The sequence below is a fragment of the Canis lupus genome, chromosome 21, assembly GCF_048164855.1.
Source record: "Canis lupus baileyi chromosome 21, mCanLup2.hap1, whole genome shotgun sequence".
NCBI lineage: Eukaryota > Metazoa > Chordata > Mammalia > Carnivora > Canidae > Canis > Canis lupus.
The window spans coordinates 5,102,934-5,114,507 of NC_132858.1; positions in this window are offsets into that span (position 1 = coordinate 5,102,934).

The following is an 11,574-nucleotide window of genomic DNA, read 5'->3' on the forward strand; positions in this document are numbered from 1 at the left end:
GGATTGAATCCCACGTTGGGCTCCCGGTGCATGGAGCCTGCTTCTCCCTCTGCCTATGTCTCTGCCTCTCTCTCTCTCTCTCACTGTGTGCCTATCATAAATAAATAAAAGAAAAAAATTAAAAAAAAATATCACATCAGTTCTAACCTTCCAGAAAAAAAAGAAAAACAAAAACAAAAACCACTTGCAGGGAGAATCTTAAAGGGAGGGATGAGAAGTTAAGAGTGTGGAAACCCAAGTCTTTGGGAGGGGCCCTGAGAAAGGTAGACCAACAAAGCAAAGCGTGGGCATTTGGGCTTTTACCATACCAGAGGTCTCAGAGGGAAATCTACTGTCCCTGGAAATTTGGAGTTGGAAATTTGTAGGGGTGTTTTTGGTTATCACATTGATGGGGCTCATCTTGTCCTTAGCAGACAGGGATCAGAGATTCCTAATGTCCTTTAATGTTTCGGACAGACCCACATCACCAAGAATTGTCCCATGTCCTTTTTTTTTTTTAAGATTTTATTTATTTATTCACGAGAATACAGAGAGAGAGAGAGGGGCAGAGACAAAGGCAGAGGGAGAAGCAGGCTCCATGCAGGGAGCCTGACATGGGACTCGATCCTGGATCTCCAGGATCACCCCTCGGCTGTAGGAGGCACTAAACCGCTGAGCCACCGGGGCTGCCCGAATTGTCCCATGTCCTATGCAACTTCCTAATGTCCCACTGGTCATTTAAGTGGAAAAAATTGTTTATAATTACCTGCACCAAGTACCTTAACTCTGTTATATGTGTAAACACAGTTTTAGTATATACTGAATTATTCAAGAATGCTACTGAAGTGTAAATCAAGGGAATTTTCCTGGCACAAGTGCGGAGCTTTACAAGGAACATATACCATTTCAGGAGATTGTGTCTCTGTAGGCAACAAGCCTGAATCCGTCTATTTGGAGCCACTCAGTCCACAATGATGGCTTCAGTTATATCTTCTCACGTGATCTGGACTGAGCATGTACATGTGGAAATGCAGATTTCTATAGCACAAATTACTTTCATTTTATTTTCCCTTGATTTTTAAAATTACGTGGGTAGGTGGGATACTATCTATTTCATTTCACCCCTCCCCTGCTTGTGCACATGCTCTCTCTCTCTTTCTCTGCTCTCTTTTCTCAAATAAATAAAATATTAAAAAAATAATAATATAGGGATGCCTGGGTGGCTCAGCGGTTGAGCCTCTGCCTTTGGCTCGGGGCATGTTCCCAGGGTGCGGAGATCAAGTTCCGCATCTGGTTTCCTGCATGGGGCCTGCTTCTCCCTCTGCCTGTGTATCTGCCTCTCTCTCTGTGTGTCTTTCATAAATAAATGAATGAATAAATAAATAAATAAATAAATAAATAAATAAATAAATTTCATTCATTTAACAAACATAGACCAAATGCTTGTCATGCATTAGGCGGTATCTAGATGCCAGGGATGTCGACGGGGCATTGCAAAATATTTGTTGTTAAATGGCCTGTTGGTTCTGACACAGTTGAGATTCACTGGTCGTCTAAGCTGACTCCTACACACATCCGAGACACATCTTTTCTCCTCTCTGAGCCTCGGCGTCCTTGCAGACTGAATGAGATGATGCAGCCTCTCACATGTGCCTGCTGAATGGTAGCTGTCAAACACAGTCACTATGTAAATCTATTTCTGTATGGCACAGGTATACTAAAACCCTTTTATCTTTCTTAAATAAATCCTCAAACCCCATTGTCTAGATCTATCTGTATTTTGAGGCTCCTCCTCTCCCTCTCAGCTCTAAGATGTCTAGAATCCTCAGGGATTTATTCAGTCCGAAAAAGCGAGTGATAGGGACCGTGTGTGAGGCCCTGGCTATGGGCCGACCTCACCCCACACCACTCAGGGGCCTGGTCTCGGGCTGCCGTTGTGACTCACCACCGCCACACGATGGCGCTGTTGGGGTTTGGTCCTGGACATTCCGAGTGTCGAGATCCTGAGAGACGCTATCCTTATGCTGGCTCACCTCCCACGCAGCCACTGTCTTCCAAAGCATAATCGCTAAGCCAGGGAGGCAAAACCAAAGAAACAAGTGCCTTTGCATTGTCTGCTCCCTCAGGAGAGATTTGTGCTCTGTAGAGGTCACACTCTTTCCCAACTGTCCAGTCTCTGCCTACATGCTTTTTCTTCAGAGTAGGACCACCGCATCTAAAGGAGCCCCCTCTGTCTCAGAACATTTTACACCTTTCAGCATTTGTCATAACACCTCCTTATTTGCTTATTCCCACTGGACTGTAAACTTCTGAGAGCAGGGATCTTGACTGTCTCATTCCCCTCTGTTTGTTTTAAAGATTTTGTTTATTCATGAGAGACAGAGAAAGGCAGAGACATAGGCAGAGGGAGAAGCAGGCTCCCTGTGGGGAGCCTGATGCAGGACTTGATCCCAGGACCCTAGGATCATGACCTGAGAGGAAGGCAGACGCTCAACCATCGAGCTACCCAGGTGTCCCTCCCCTCTGTTTTTTATCTCCGATGTTTCTGACCCTCAGGGCCATTTTCCCCATCAGACACCACAGGCTTCTGAGCTGTCCAGGGCCTGTGAAAATGTTAGAGTCTAGAAAAAATTTTTTACTGAATCCAAAGGTTTTTTTTTAATTAAAAAAATTGCTATCTATTTAACTAAATGCCTATAGAATAAGTCATTGTTGAACTTGATATTCATAAATATTTTGGTATAACTGAGAAGGATTTTTGAGTTATAATTTCTCAACCCGAGACCATTTGGAGTATACAGGATGACTGCTTAAAAACGTCACAGCAAATTGTAATTTAAACAAGCTAATTGAAGTCAGAAAATTTCAAAAGCAAAACTGTAACACTCCTTTCAGAAAATTTTTGCAGCAAAGTATTATTTAATATGGGACATAGGTACATTTGGTCATATGTGACAAGATATAAGGTGGGAAACTAAGACCAACAAGGGTCTTGGGTCAAAACGATGATGAAGCCTTGACTCAGTGGATTTGCCCTAGTATTTGTTGAATGCCTGGATGGATGGAGATTCTGGGCTCCAGGTCTTGAGCCCAAACTCTTTTCCTGGAGGTGAATTTATCTCAGAGACCATCTCTCAGCATCAAGTGAGCAGCTATGATCCACCTCCAGGTCTCCCTGGCTGAATCATCAGGCTGAGGGTTAGGGTACTGACCTTTCATGCCTCCACCCCTAAGTGCTCCAAATCTTCATGCATAAATTAATTCATATCCTCCCTGCTTTGTGGCCAAAATCTCAGCAGCTTTGGAGAGAGAGTCTCAAAAGATTCCTGTTACACCCTAATCCCTGAATCACCTTAACTCACTGTCGTGTAACTACAATCATCCAATCACAGTGATAATAACGCATAGCTAGTGCTTACTCTGTGCCCTGTGCTACATCCTTCAAAGGAATTACTTTTTAACTTAAAAAGGTCATCTCCAGGTGATCTGGGGCCTTCAGACCTAGAAGGAGAGGCTGGCATCTTAAGGACTTCCTCAACAGAAACCACTTAAATCTCTGCTTTAGTTAGCCAGCCAGCAAGTTGTTATTTTGGAGGATTTGGTCAAATGAAGTATAGCAATTTAAAACGTGAAACTAGACCCAAGTCTAGGCCAGTACCACCATTTAGGGGGTGGGGGGAGCAAGCATGGGAGTCTGTGTGCAAGGGCTGTAAGAAACCAGTTTGTCCAAGGAAACCCAGCATCTGACAGCATGGGAGGATCATAGGCCCAGCTGTCCAGAGGTGGTGTGGGGTTGGCTGGCGTAGAGACTCTCCTGGGGTGGGTGAATACAGACTTGTGGGAAATGACAGTCACTTGGCCAGCATCTGCTGGGGAGAAGCACAGAGCACACCTATCCCCTAGATGGTCCAGACTCTGGTCCAGAGCCTTGGGGTTGGGTTCCCTTGCATGCCCATGGTGTACCCCTCACCCCTCCCTGGGAAGTGCTCTCCTGCCATACTCTTCCCTGTCCCAGTCCTCAGGCTGGCTCCAAACTCCAGGCAGCAATCTCCTTCCCCAGGGGCCAAATCTTGGTCCTCAGCAGGTATCATTCTATAAACATTTCCAAATAACACCTGAGCCAGTCCTGTGCTCCAGGGAGAGCTCTGTTGTCATCAGAGCCTAGCTCCTCTGAGCTCGTGGACTCTGAGATTCTGAGAGATTAATTTGTCTAAGGTCTCTAGCAAAGCTCCCCTAGAGCCTCTGTTCTCTTTCTTTTTTCTAAGATTTTATTTATTCATTCATTCATGAGAGACACACAGAGAGATGCAGAGGGATGCAGACACAGGCAGAGGGAGAGGCAGGCTCCCTGCAAGGAACCTGATGCGGGACTCGATCCCAGGACCCCGGGGATCATGACCTGAGCCAAAGGCAGATGCTCAACCACTGAGCCATGCAGGTGCCCCTAGAGCCTGTGTTCTTGCCCTGAATCATGCTATCTACCCTGGAACCCAACTGTGGGTGCCTCTCTGCATCTCTAAAGCAGGGACTGATGTTGATGTGACAGGGGTTATTGTGAAGAACAAAAGAGTTCATGCCTGTAACACCAGAACAGAGCCTGGCATGTAATAAACCCTTCAAAACATTAATTGTTGTTTTGTGACTCCCTCACACTTTTGTAACTTTTTTTTTAGATTTATTTATTTGAGAGAGAGAGAGAGAGAGTTCACAAGCAGGGGAAGGGGCAGAGGGAAAAGGAGAAGCAAGCTCCCTGTTAATCAGGGAACCTGACACCGGGCTCCATCCCAGGACCCTGGGATCATGACCTGAGTCAAAGATAGAAGCTTAGGGACGCCTGGGTGGCTCAGCAGTTGAGTGTCTGCCTTTGGCTCAGAGCGTGGTCCCGGTCCCGGGATCAAGTCCCATGTTGGGATCCCTGCGGGGATCCTGCTTCTCTCTCTGTCTGTGTCTCTGCCTCTCTCTGTGTGTCTCTCATGAATAAATAAATAAAATCTTAAAAAAAAAAAAAAAGACAGAAGCTTAACTGACTGAGCCACCCAGGTGCCCTTGTGAGCAGCTTTTATTGACTTGTTTACAGAGACGGAGCAGGTCAAGCTGGAGTGGACCTTGTAGATGATCCACAACCACCCTTTCAGTTGACATGTAAACCAAGAGAAGGGATCTGCCGACGTTCCGAAATAGCAGACCTAGAAATAAGGTGCAGGTCACTGCCTTCAAGTAAGCTTGGCTATGCAAAAAGAGTATGAGCCCTAAATTTAGGGGATCCTTGTGAGCATTAAAGGAGAGAATTATGGGAAACTCCCTACCTGGCACAGTGACTTATCCAGCACATAGTTGATACTCAGTAAGGTTGGTTTTTCTTCTTCCCTCAAACACCAGTTACTCTAATCTTTTCACAGAGTTCAGAGGTAAGAGCTGACATAAATTAGGAGACTGGAGAACAGCTGGGAGGGGAGGCACAGTGGGTAGTGGGGACCTCTGGACAGCCAATAGGTACTAGGCCCTGGCAGAGGTAAGTGGGCACCAATGTCAAAAAGAACCTTCTGGTGTCTTGTTCTCCCCCACTCCCTCATGTAGTAACAGAAGGACACAGGCTCTGGAGTCATCCAATCTCTACCAGTTTGTTGTTGTTACAACTTTATTGAAATATAATTCACATACCATATGAGTCATCCACTTAAAGTATATAACTTGGGCCACGTGGGTGGCTTAGTTGGATAAATATCTGCCTTCTGCTCAGGTCATCATCCCGAGTCAGGCTCCCTGCTCAGCAGGGAACCTGCTTGCCCTTTCCCTCTGTCTTCTTTCTTTTGCTCTGCTCTCTCTCTCAAATAAATAAAATCTTTGGGGTGCCTGGGTAGCTCAGTCAGTTAAGCATCTTTCTTAGACTCAGGTCATGATCCCAGGGTCCTGATTGAGCCCCACATCGAGCTCCCTGCTCAGCGTGCTTCTCCCTCTCCTGCTCCCCCTGCTTGTGCTCTCTCTTTCTCTGTCAAATAAATAAATAAAATATTTTAAAAAGTATATAATTCAATGGTTTTTAGGATATTCTCAGAATTGTGCAACCATCATCACAATCCATTTTAGAACATTTCCATCATTCCAAAATTAGCCCATTAGTAGTTATTCCCCACTTTCTCTGTCTTCCCCTAGCCCTCAGCAACTACTAATCTACTTTTTCTCTCTACGAATTTGCTCATTCTGGATATTTCATGTAAGTGGAATTATACAATATGTGTCCTTTTGTGCCTGGCTCCTTTCGCTGATCATGTCTTCCAGGTTCATCCATTATATAGTATGTATCAGTCGCCATGGCTTTTTATTGCTGAATAGCATTTGATTGCATGGAGACACTCCATTATGGATAATGCTGCCATGAACATTCATGTGCAAATTTTTGTGCAGACGTATATTTTCATTTCCCTTGGGTGTATCCCTACAAGTTGGAATTGCTGGGTCATGTGATAACTCCGTGTTTATTTATTTTTTTTTATTTATGATAGTCACAGAGAGAGAGAGAGAGAGAGAGAGAGAGGCAGAGACATAGGCAGAGGGAGAAGCAGGCTCCATGCACCGGGAGCCCAACGTGGGATTCGATCCCGGGTCTCCAGGATCGCGCCCTGGGCCAAAGGCAGGCGCTAAACCGCTGTGCCACCCAGGGATCCCAATAACTCCATGTTTAACAGTTTGGGAAACTGCCAGATAATTTTCCACAGCGACTGCCCAGCTTTACATTCCCACCCGCAGTGTATGAGGGTTCCAGTTTCTTCACATCTTTGTCAACACTTGTTGTTGTCTCTTTATTATTGTAGCCATCCTGTTTGTGAAATAGTTTCTCTCTCTCTCTCTTTTAAATTTTTATTAAAAAATTTTTAAAAAAAGATTTTATTTATTCATGAGAGACACACACAGAGAGGCAGAGACATAGGTAGAGGGAGAAGCAGGCTCCTCACAGGGAGCCCAATGCAGGACTTGGTCCCAGGACCCTGGAATCACGCCCTGAGCCAAAGGCAGACGCTCAACTGCTGAGCCACCCAGGCGTCCCTTCTCTCTTTCTCTTTTTTTTTTTAATTTTTTTATTTATTTATGATAGTCACAGAGAGAGAGAGAGAGAGAGAGAAGCAGAGACACAGGCAGAGGGAGAAGCAGGCCCCATGCACCGGGAGCCTGATGTGGGATTCGATCCTGGGTCTCCAGGATCATGCCCTGGGCCAAAGGCAGGCGCCAAACCGCTGCGCCACCCAGGGATCCCTCTTTCTCTTTTTAAAAAATATTTATTTATTTATTCATGAGAGACACAGAGAGAGGTAGAGATACAGGCAGAGGGAGAAACAGGCTCCCTGCAGGGAGCCTGATGTGGGACTTGATCCCAGGATCACACGCTGAACCAAAGGCAGATGCTCAACCTCTGAGCCACCCAGGCGTCTGGTGAAATGGTTTCTCATTGTAATTTTGATTTGCATTTCTCAAATGAATAATGACACTGAACATCATTTTATGTGTTTATTGGCCACTTGTATCTCTTCTTTGGAGAAATTTTCTCAAACTGCTTTACCTATTTAAAACTTGGGTTGTCAGGCAGCCCAGGTGGCGCAGCGGTTTAGCGTCGCCTGCAGCCCAGGGTGTGATCCGGGAGACCCTGGATCGAGTCCCACATCAGGCTCCCTGCATGGAGCCTGCTTCTCCCTCTGCCTCTCTCTCTGTCTCTATGAATGAATAAATAAAATCTTAAAAAAAAAAAAAGACTTGGGTTGTCTATTATTGAGTTGTAAGAGTTTTTCTTTTTTAAGATTTATTTACTTATTTTTATTTATGATAGAGAGAGAGAGAAAGAGGCAGAGACACAGGCAGAGGGAGAAGCAGGCTCCATGCCGGGAGCCCGACGCGGGACTCCATCCCGGGACTCCGGGATCGTGCCCTGGGCCAAAGGCAGGCGCCAAACCGCTGAGCCACCCAGGGATCCCGTTTGTTGTTGTTTTTTTTAATATATTCTAGATACAATTCCTTTAGCAGGTATGTAATTTGCAAATATTCCCTATTCTGTAAGTTTTGTTTCACTCATCATCCCATCTTACCCTAATTACCTCCCAAGGCCCCACCTCCAAATATGAGCACATTGAGGGTTAGAGCTTTAATATGAGTCTGAGGAGAACATAAACATTTAATTTACAGCAATGTCTAACTCAGTGGTATTAGGTATTAAGTGAACTTCGTATTTAGTAATTAATAGCTTTTTTAAAAAGTGCAGCCTTGGTAAAATTTTAAATCAATCATTTTTCTAGACATTTTAGGTCCCAGATTGATACTTTCAGTCTAAAATAGCCTAGAAAGTTACAGTTTGGGGTGTGAGGAGCTACAGAAGACATATGTGGATAAGCACACTATTTAAAGAGGATTCCTATGTTTAGCAAAATTTCTGTCAGTGTATGAAAAAAATATTTGCCTCTGGATCTCCACTCAGATGCCCGAAGGCACCTCAAACTTAACCTTTTGAGGGCTCAACTCATCATCTTCCCTCACTCTTGTCCCACCCCACTCCCACAAAACCCTCCATCCTCCCATTTCAAGAAGGGCTCCACCAGAGGCCCAAGCTAGAAACATTTAACTGACTTGAACCACCCAAGGACCCCACCTGTCTATATTGTTTTTGTGGTATCATGGAGCAGATGGTCAGGGGGCATTTGCTGAGGAATACATGGCTTCCCACCACCTACACAATAAAGCCCAAACTCCACCTGGCCCTGCCTCCCCCTCCAGCCTCACTCTTTTCCAGGAACTTTAAAGGCTGTTAATACCAATGTTCTTGTGCTTCCTCCACATACATCACGCTTATGATCCATACTTTTGTTCATTCTAGACTTAGAAATTTTTCTCCTTTGCTACCATGTGCCTGACAACTCCTGCTCAACTTTATAGAAACTAGATCCTGTGTAGGTGTGGCTCTCCCTTACCACTATTCCCCCAGCTCTGTTGAATGCCCTTTTTGTGGGATCCCACTGTGCCCTTTACTTGCTACATTATTGAAATTATCTTCCCCACTAAGCTTTAAACTCCTCAGCAACGGGACTGGGGCTCTCTGTTTTCCTTCCATTTCCTACCTCCCTCCACAGAGAGCACCGGCCCTTGGGAGAGGCTCAGGCAAAGTGCTCTAGATCTGAAAGAATAATGCCAAGAGCCTCAGAGTCACTTCTGGAATCAAGGTGGCTGAGAGCCTGATTTCCTCAGGGCACAGGCAATAATGAAAGTAAAAAATTTGGTCATATATGGCTTCATCCTGCAGGCCTTAACTGGGCAGACTTGTTTTCTGTATTTTATGATAAGAAATAGTACAGTGGTTAAGAGCGTGTACTTCAGAGTCACACCACTGGGTCTGAATTCAGACTACCATGTTCCTAGTTGTGTGACCTTGGGCAAGTCATATAACCACTCTGTGCCTCGGTTTCCTCATCTGGACCTTGAAATGATAGTCATACCTATCTCATTGCATTGCCATGAGGATTAAGTGAATTACTGTGTGTAAAGTGTTTAGAACTGAGTCTAGTGCTTAATAATCACTACATGGATATTAGCTAATCTGATTTAAATTGGCTTTTTTTTTTAAAGATTTATTTATCCATTTTGGAAAGAGAGAGAGCACAGCAAGGAGGGTCAAAGGGAAAGGAGAGAATCCCAAACAGACTCCCCGCTAACCTCAGAGCCAAGTGCAGGGCTTGATCCCACAACCATGAGATCATGACTGGAGCTAAAATCAAGACTTGGGGGATCCCTGGGTGGCTCAGCGGTTTGGCATCTGCCTTCGGCCCAGGGCGTGGTCCTGGAGTCCCAGGATCGAGTCCCGAGTCCCGCATCAGGCTCCCTGCAGGGGCCTGCTTCTCCCTCTACCTGTGGCTCTGCCTCTCTCTCTCTCTCTCTCTCTCTCTGTCTCTCATGATTAAATAAATAAAATCGTTAAAAAAAATCAATATTTAGATGCTTAACCAACTGAGTCACCCAAGTGCCCTTCTTTCTTTTTTTAAGTAGACTCCATGCACAGCGTGGAGTCCTTTAAACTGCCTTTTAAAATAAGCTTTAACAGCAAGTCAACATGAAGGAAAGTGTTTGGTAAATGACAGGACAAGGAAAAGGTGGACCAAACGCCCAAAGCCTCAGGACCAAGAGGGGTGGGGCTGTAGGCTTAGCGGAAACACCTGCGCTCAAATCTGGTCCCCCGCAACACCTGTAGTCTTCAGCCCTTGGTTTCAGCTCTCAGCTTCTCAGCTTCCCAGTGTGGCCAGATCGCCCAAAAGCCAATCTGTCTATCCAGAACATAGATGATCAATTTTTTTCTTTTAAGCTGTAGTTTTACCTCTGGCCTTATCCTTGACATTTTATAAACAGATATTACTGATAAAACAACCCTTCCCCCACTTCTACTGCCCTTGCCCCAGTAACTGCCCAGTTCCCTGATCCAACATGTCCCCCAGCCCCTACCATCCTTACGACTGCCTTTGTCCTCATGTCTGCCCCTTTTCTGCTTCAAACAAACCAAAAATACAAATAGGGACTTGAGACACTTTCTGGGGTTTCGCGGTGTCAGAACTATCTTCATAATATTGCTAAGACATTATTTGCCTTTTCTACCCTCACTCTTTCCTTAGTAGTTTTCCAGAGGCTACATGACCTCTGATATTGTCACAGATGTATGCAGAAACAGGTAGGAGAATCCAGCTATCTCTCATTAAGCCAGACATTTAAAACATTTGCAAAACAGTAAAACTGCTTCACTATGTTTTTTGTTTTGGAAGAGTTACATCTCATAAAAATACGTTATTTCTGTTTATAGTGAGATTAATGTTAATTTAGATAATAAATATATATTTAAATATGCAAATGATGAGCCATCCTTTTAATGCAACAAAGAGATGAGATTTTTCAGCTTTCATGGGCTTGGTCCCTGCTGCTGCCTGGGCAGCAAAAGGGCTGCAGCAAATCATCCCAGCCAAATTGAAGTATTTATATGTCTGATGGCTCTGGCAGGCACAAAACTAAAATGTCTACAAAAATCCTCAGAAATTTAGATAATTGATTTTCATCCCATTACCCTAGAGTCTAGTTTCCCTAGAGGGAGGTAATATAATAACGCCTTCTCTTGCATTGTAAGATTGGTGTGAGGCTTAAATGAAATAACACCCTGGGGTGCCTAAGTGGCTCAGTTGGTTAAGCATCCAACTCTTGATTTCAGCTCAGGTCATGATCCCAGGGTCCTGGGATCAAGCCCCACTTTGGGCTCCATACTGAGTGTGTAGTCTGCTTGTGATTATCTTTGTCTCTGCCTCCACTCATGCTCACTCTCTCAAATAAGATCTTTTAAAACAATGAAATAATATCCTTAAAGCACCTGAGCATAACACTTGGCAAATGGTTCTCAGCACAGATGAGTTTGCCAGAATGGAGTTAGTAGCCTCTGGCTGCATGGAGGCTTGGCAAGGAGCAAGGATCCCCACTGCAGCCAGACAGCTAGGGCCAAGGATTTGAAGTCCCCAGACCTGAGTTTAAGTCGGGAATCCACCACTTCAGGAGCAAGTTATATTCAACTGATTCTCACCTGAATGAATG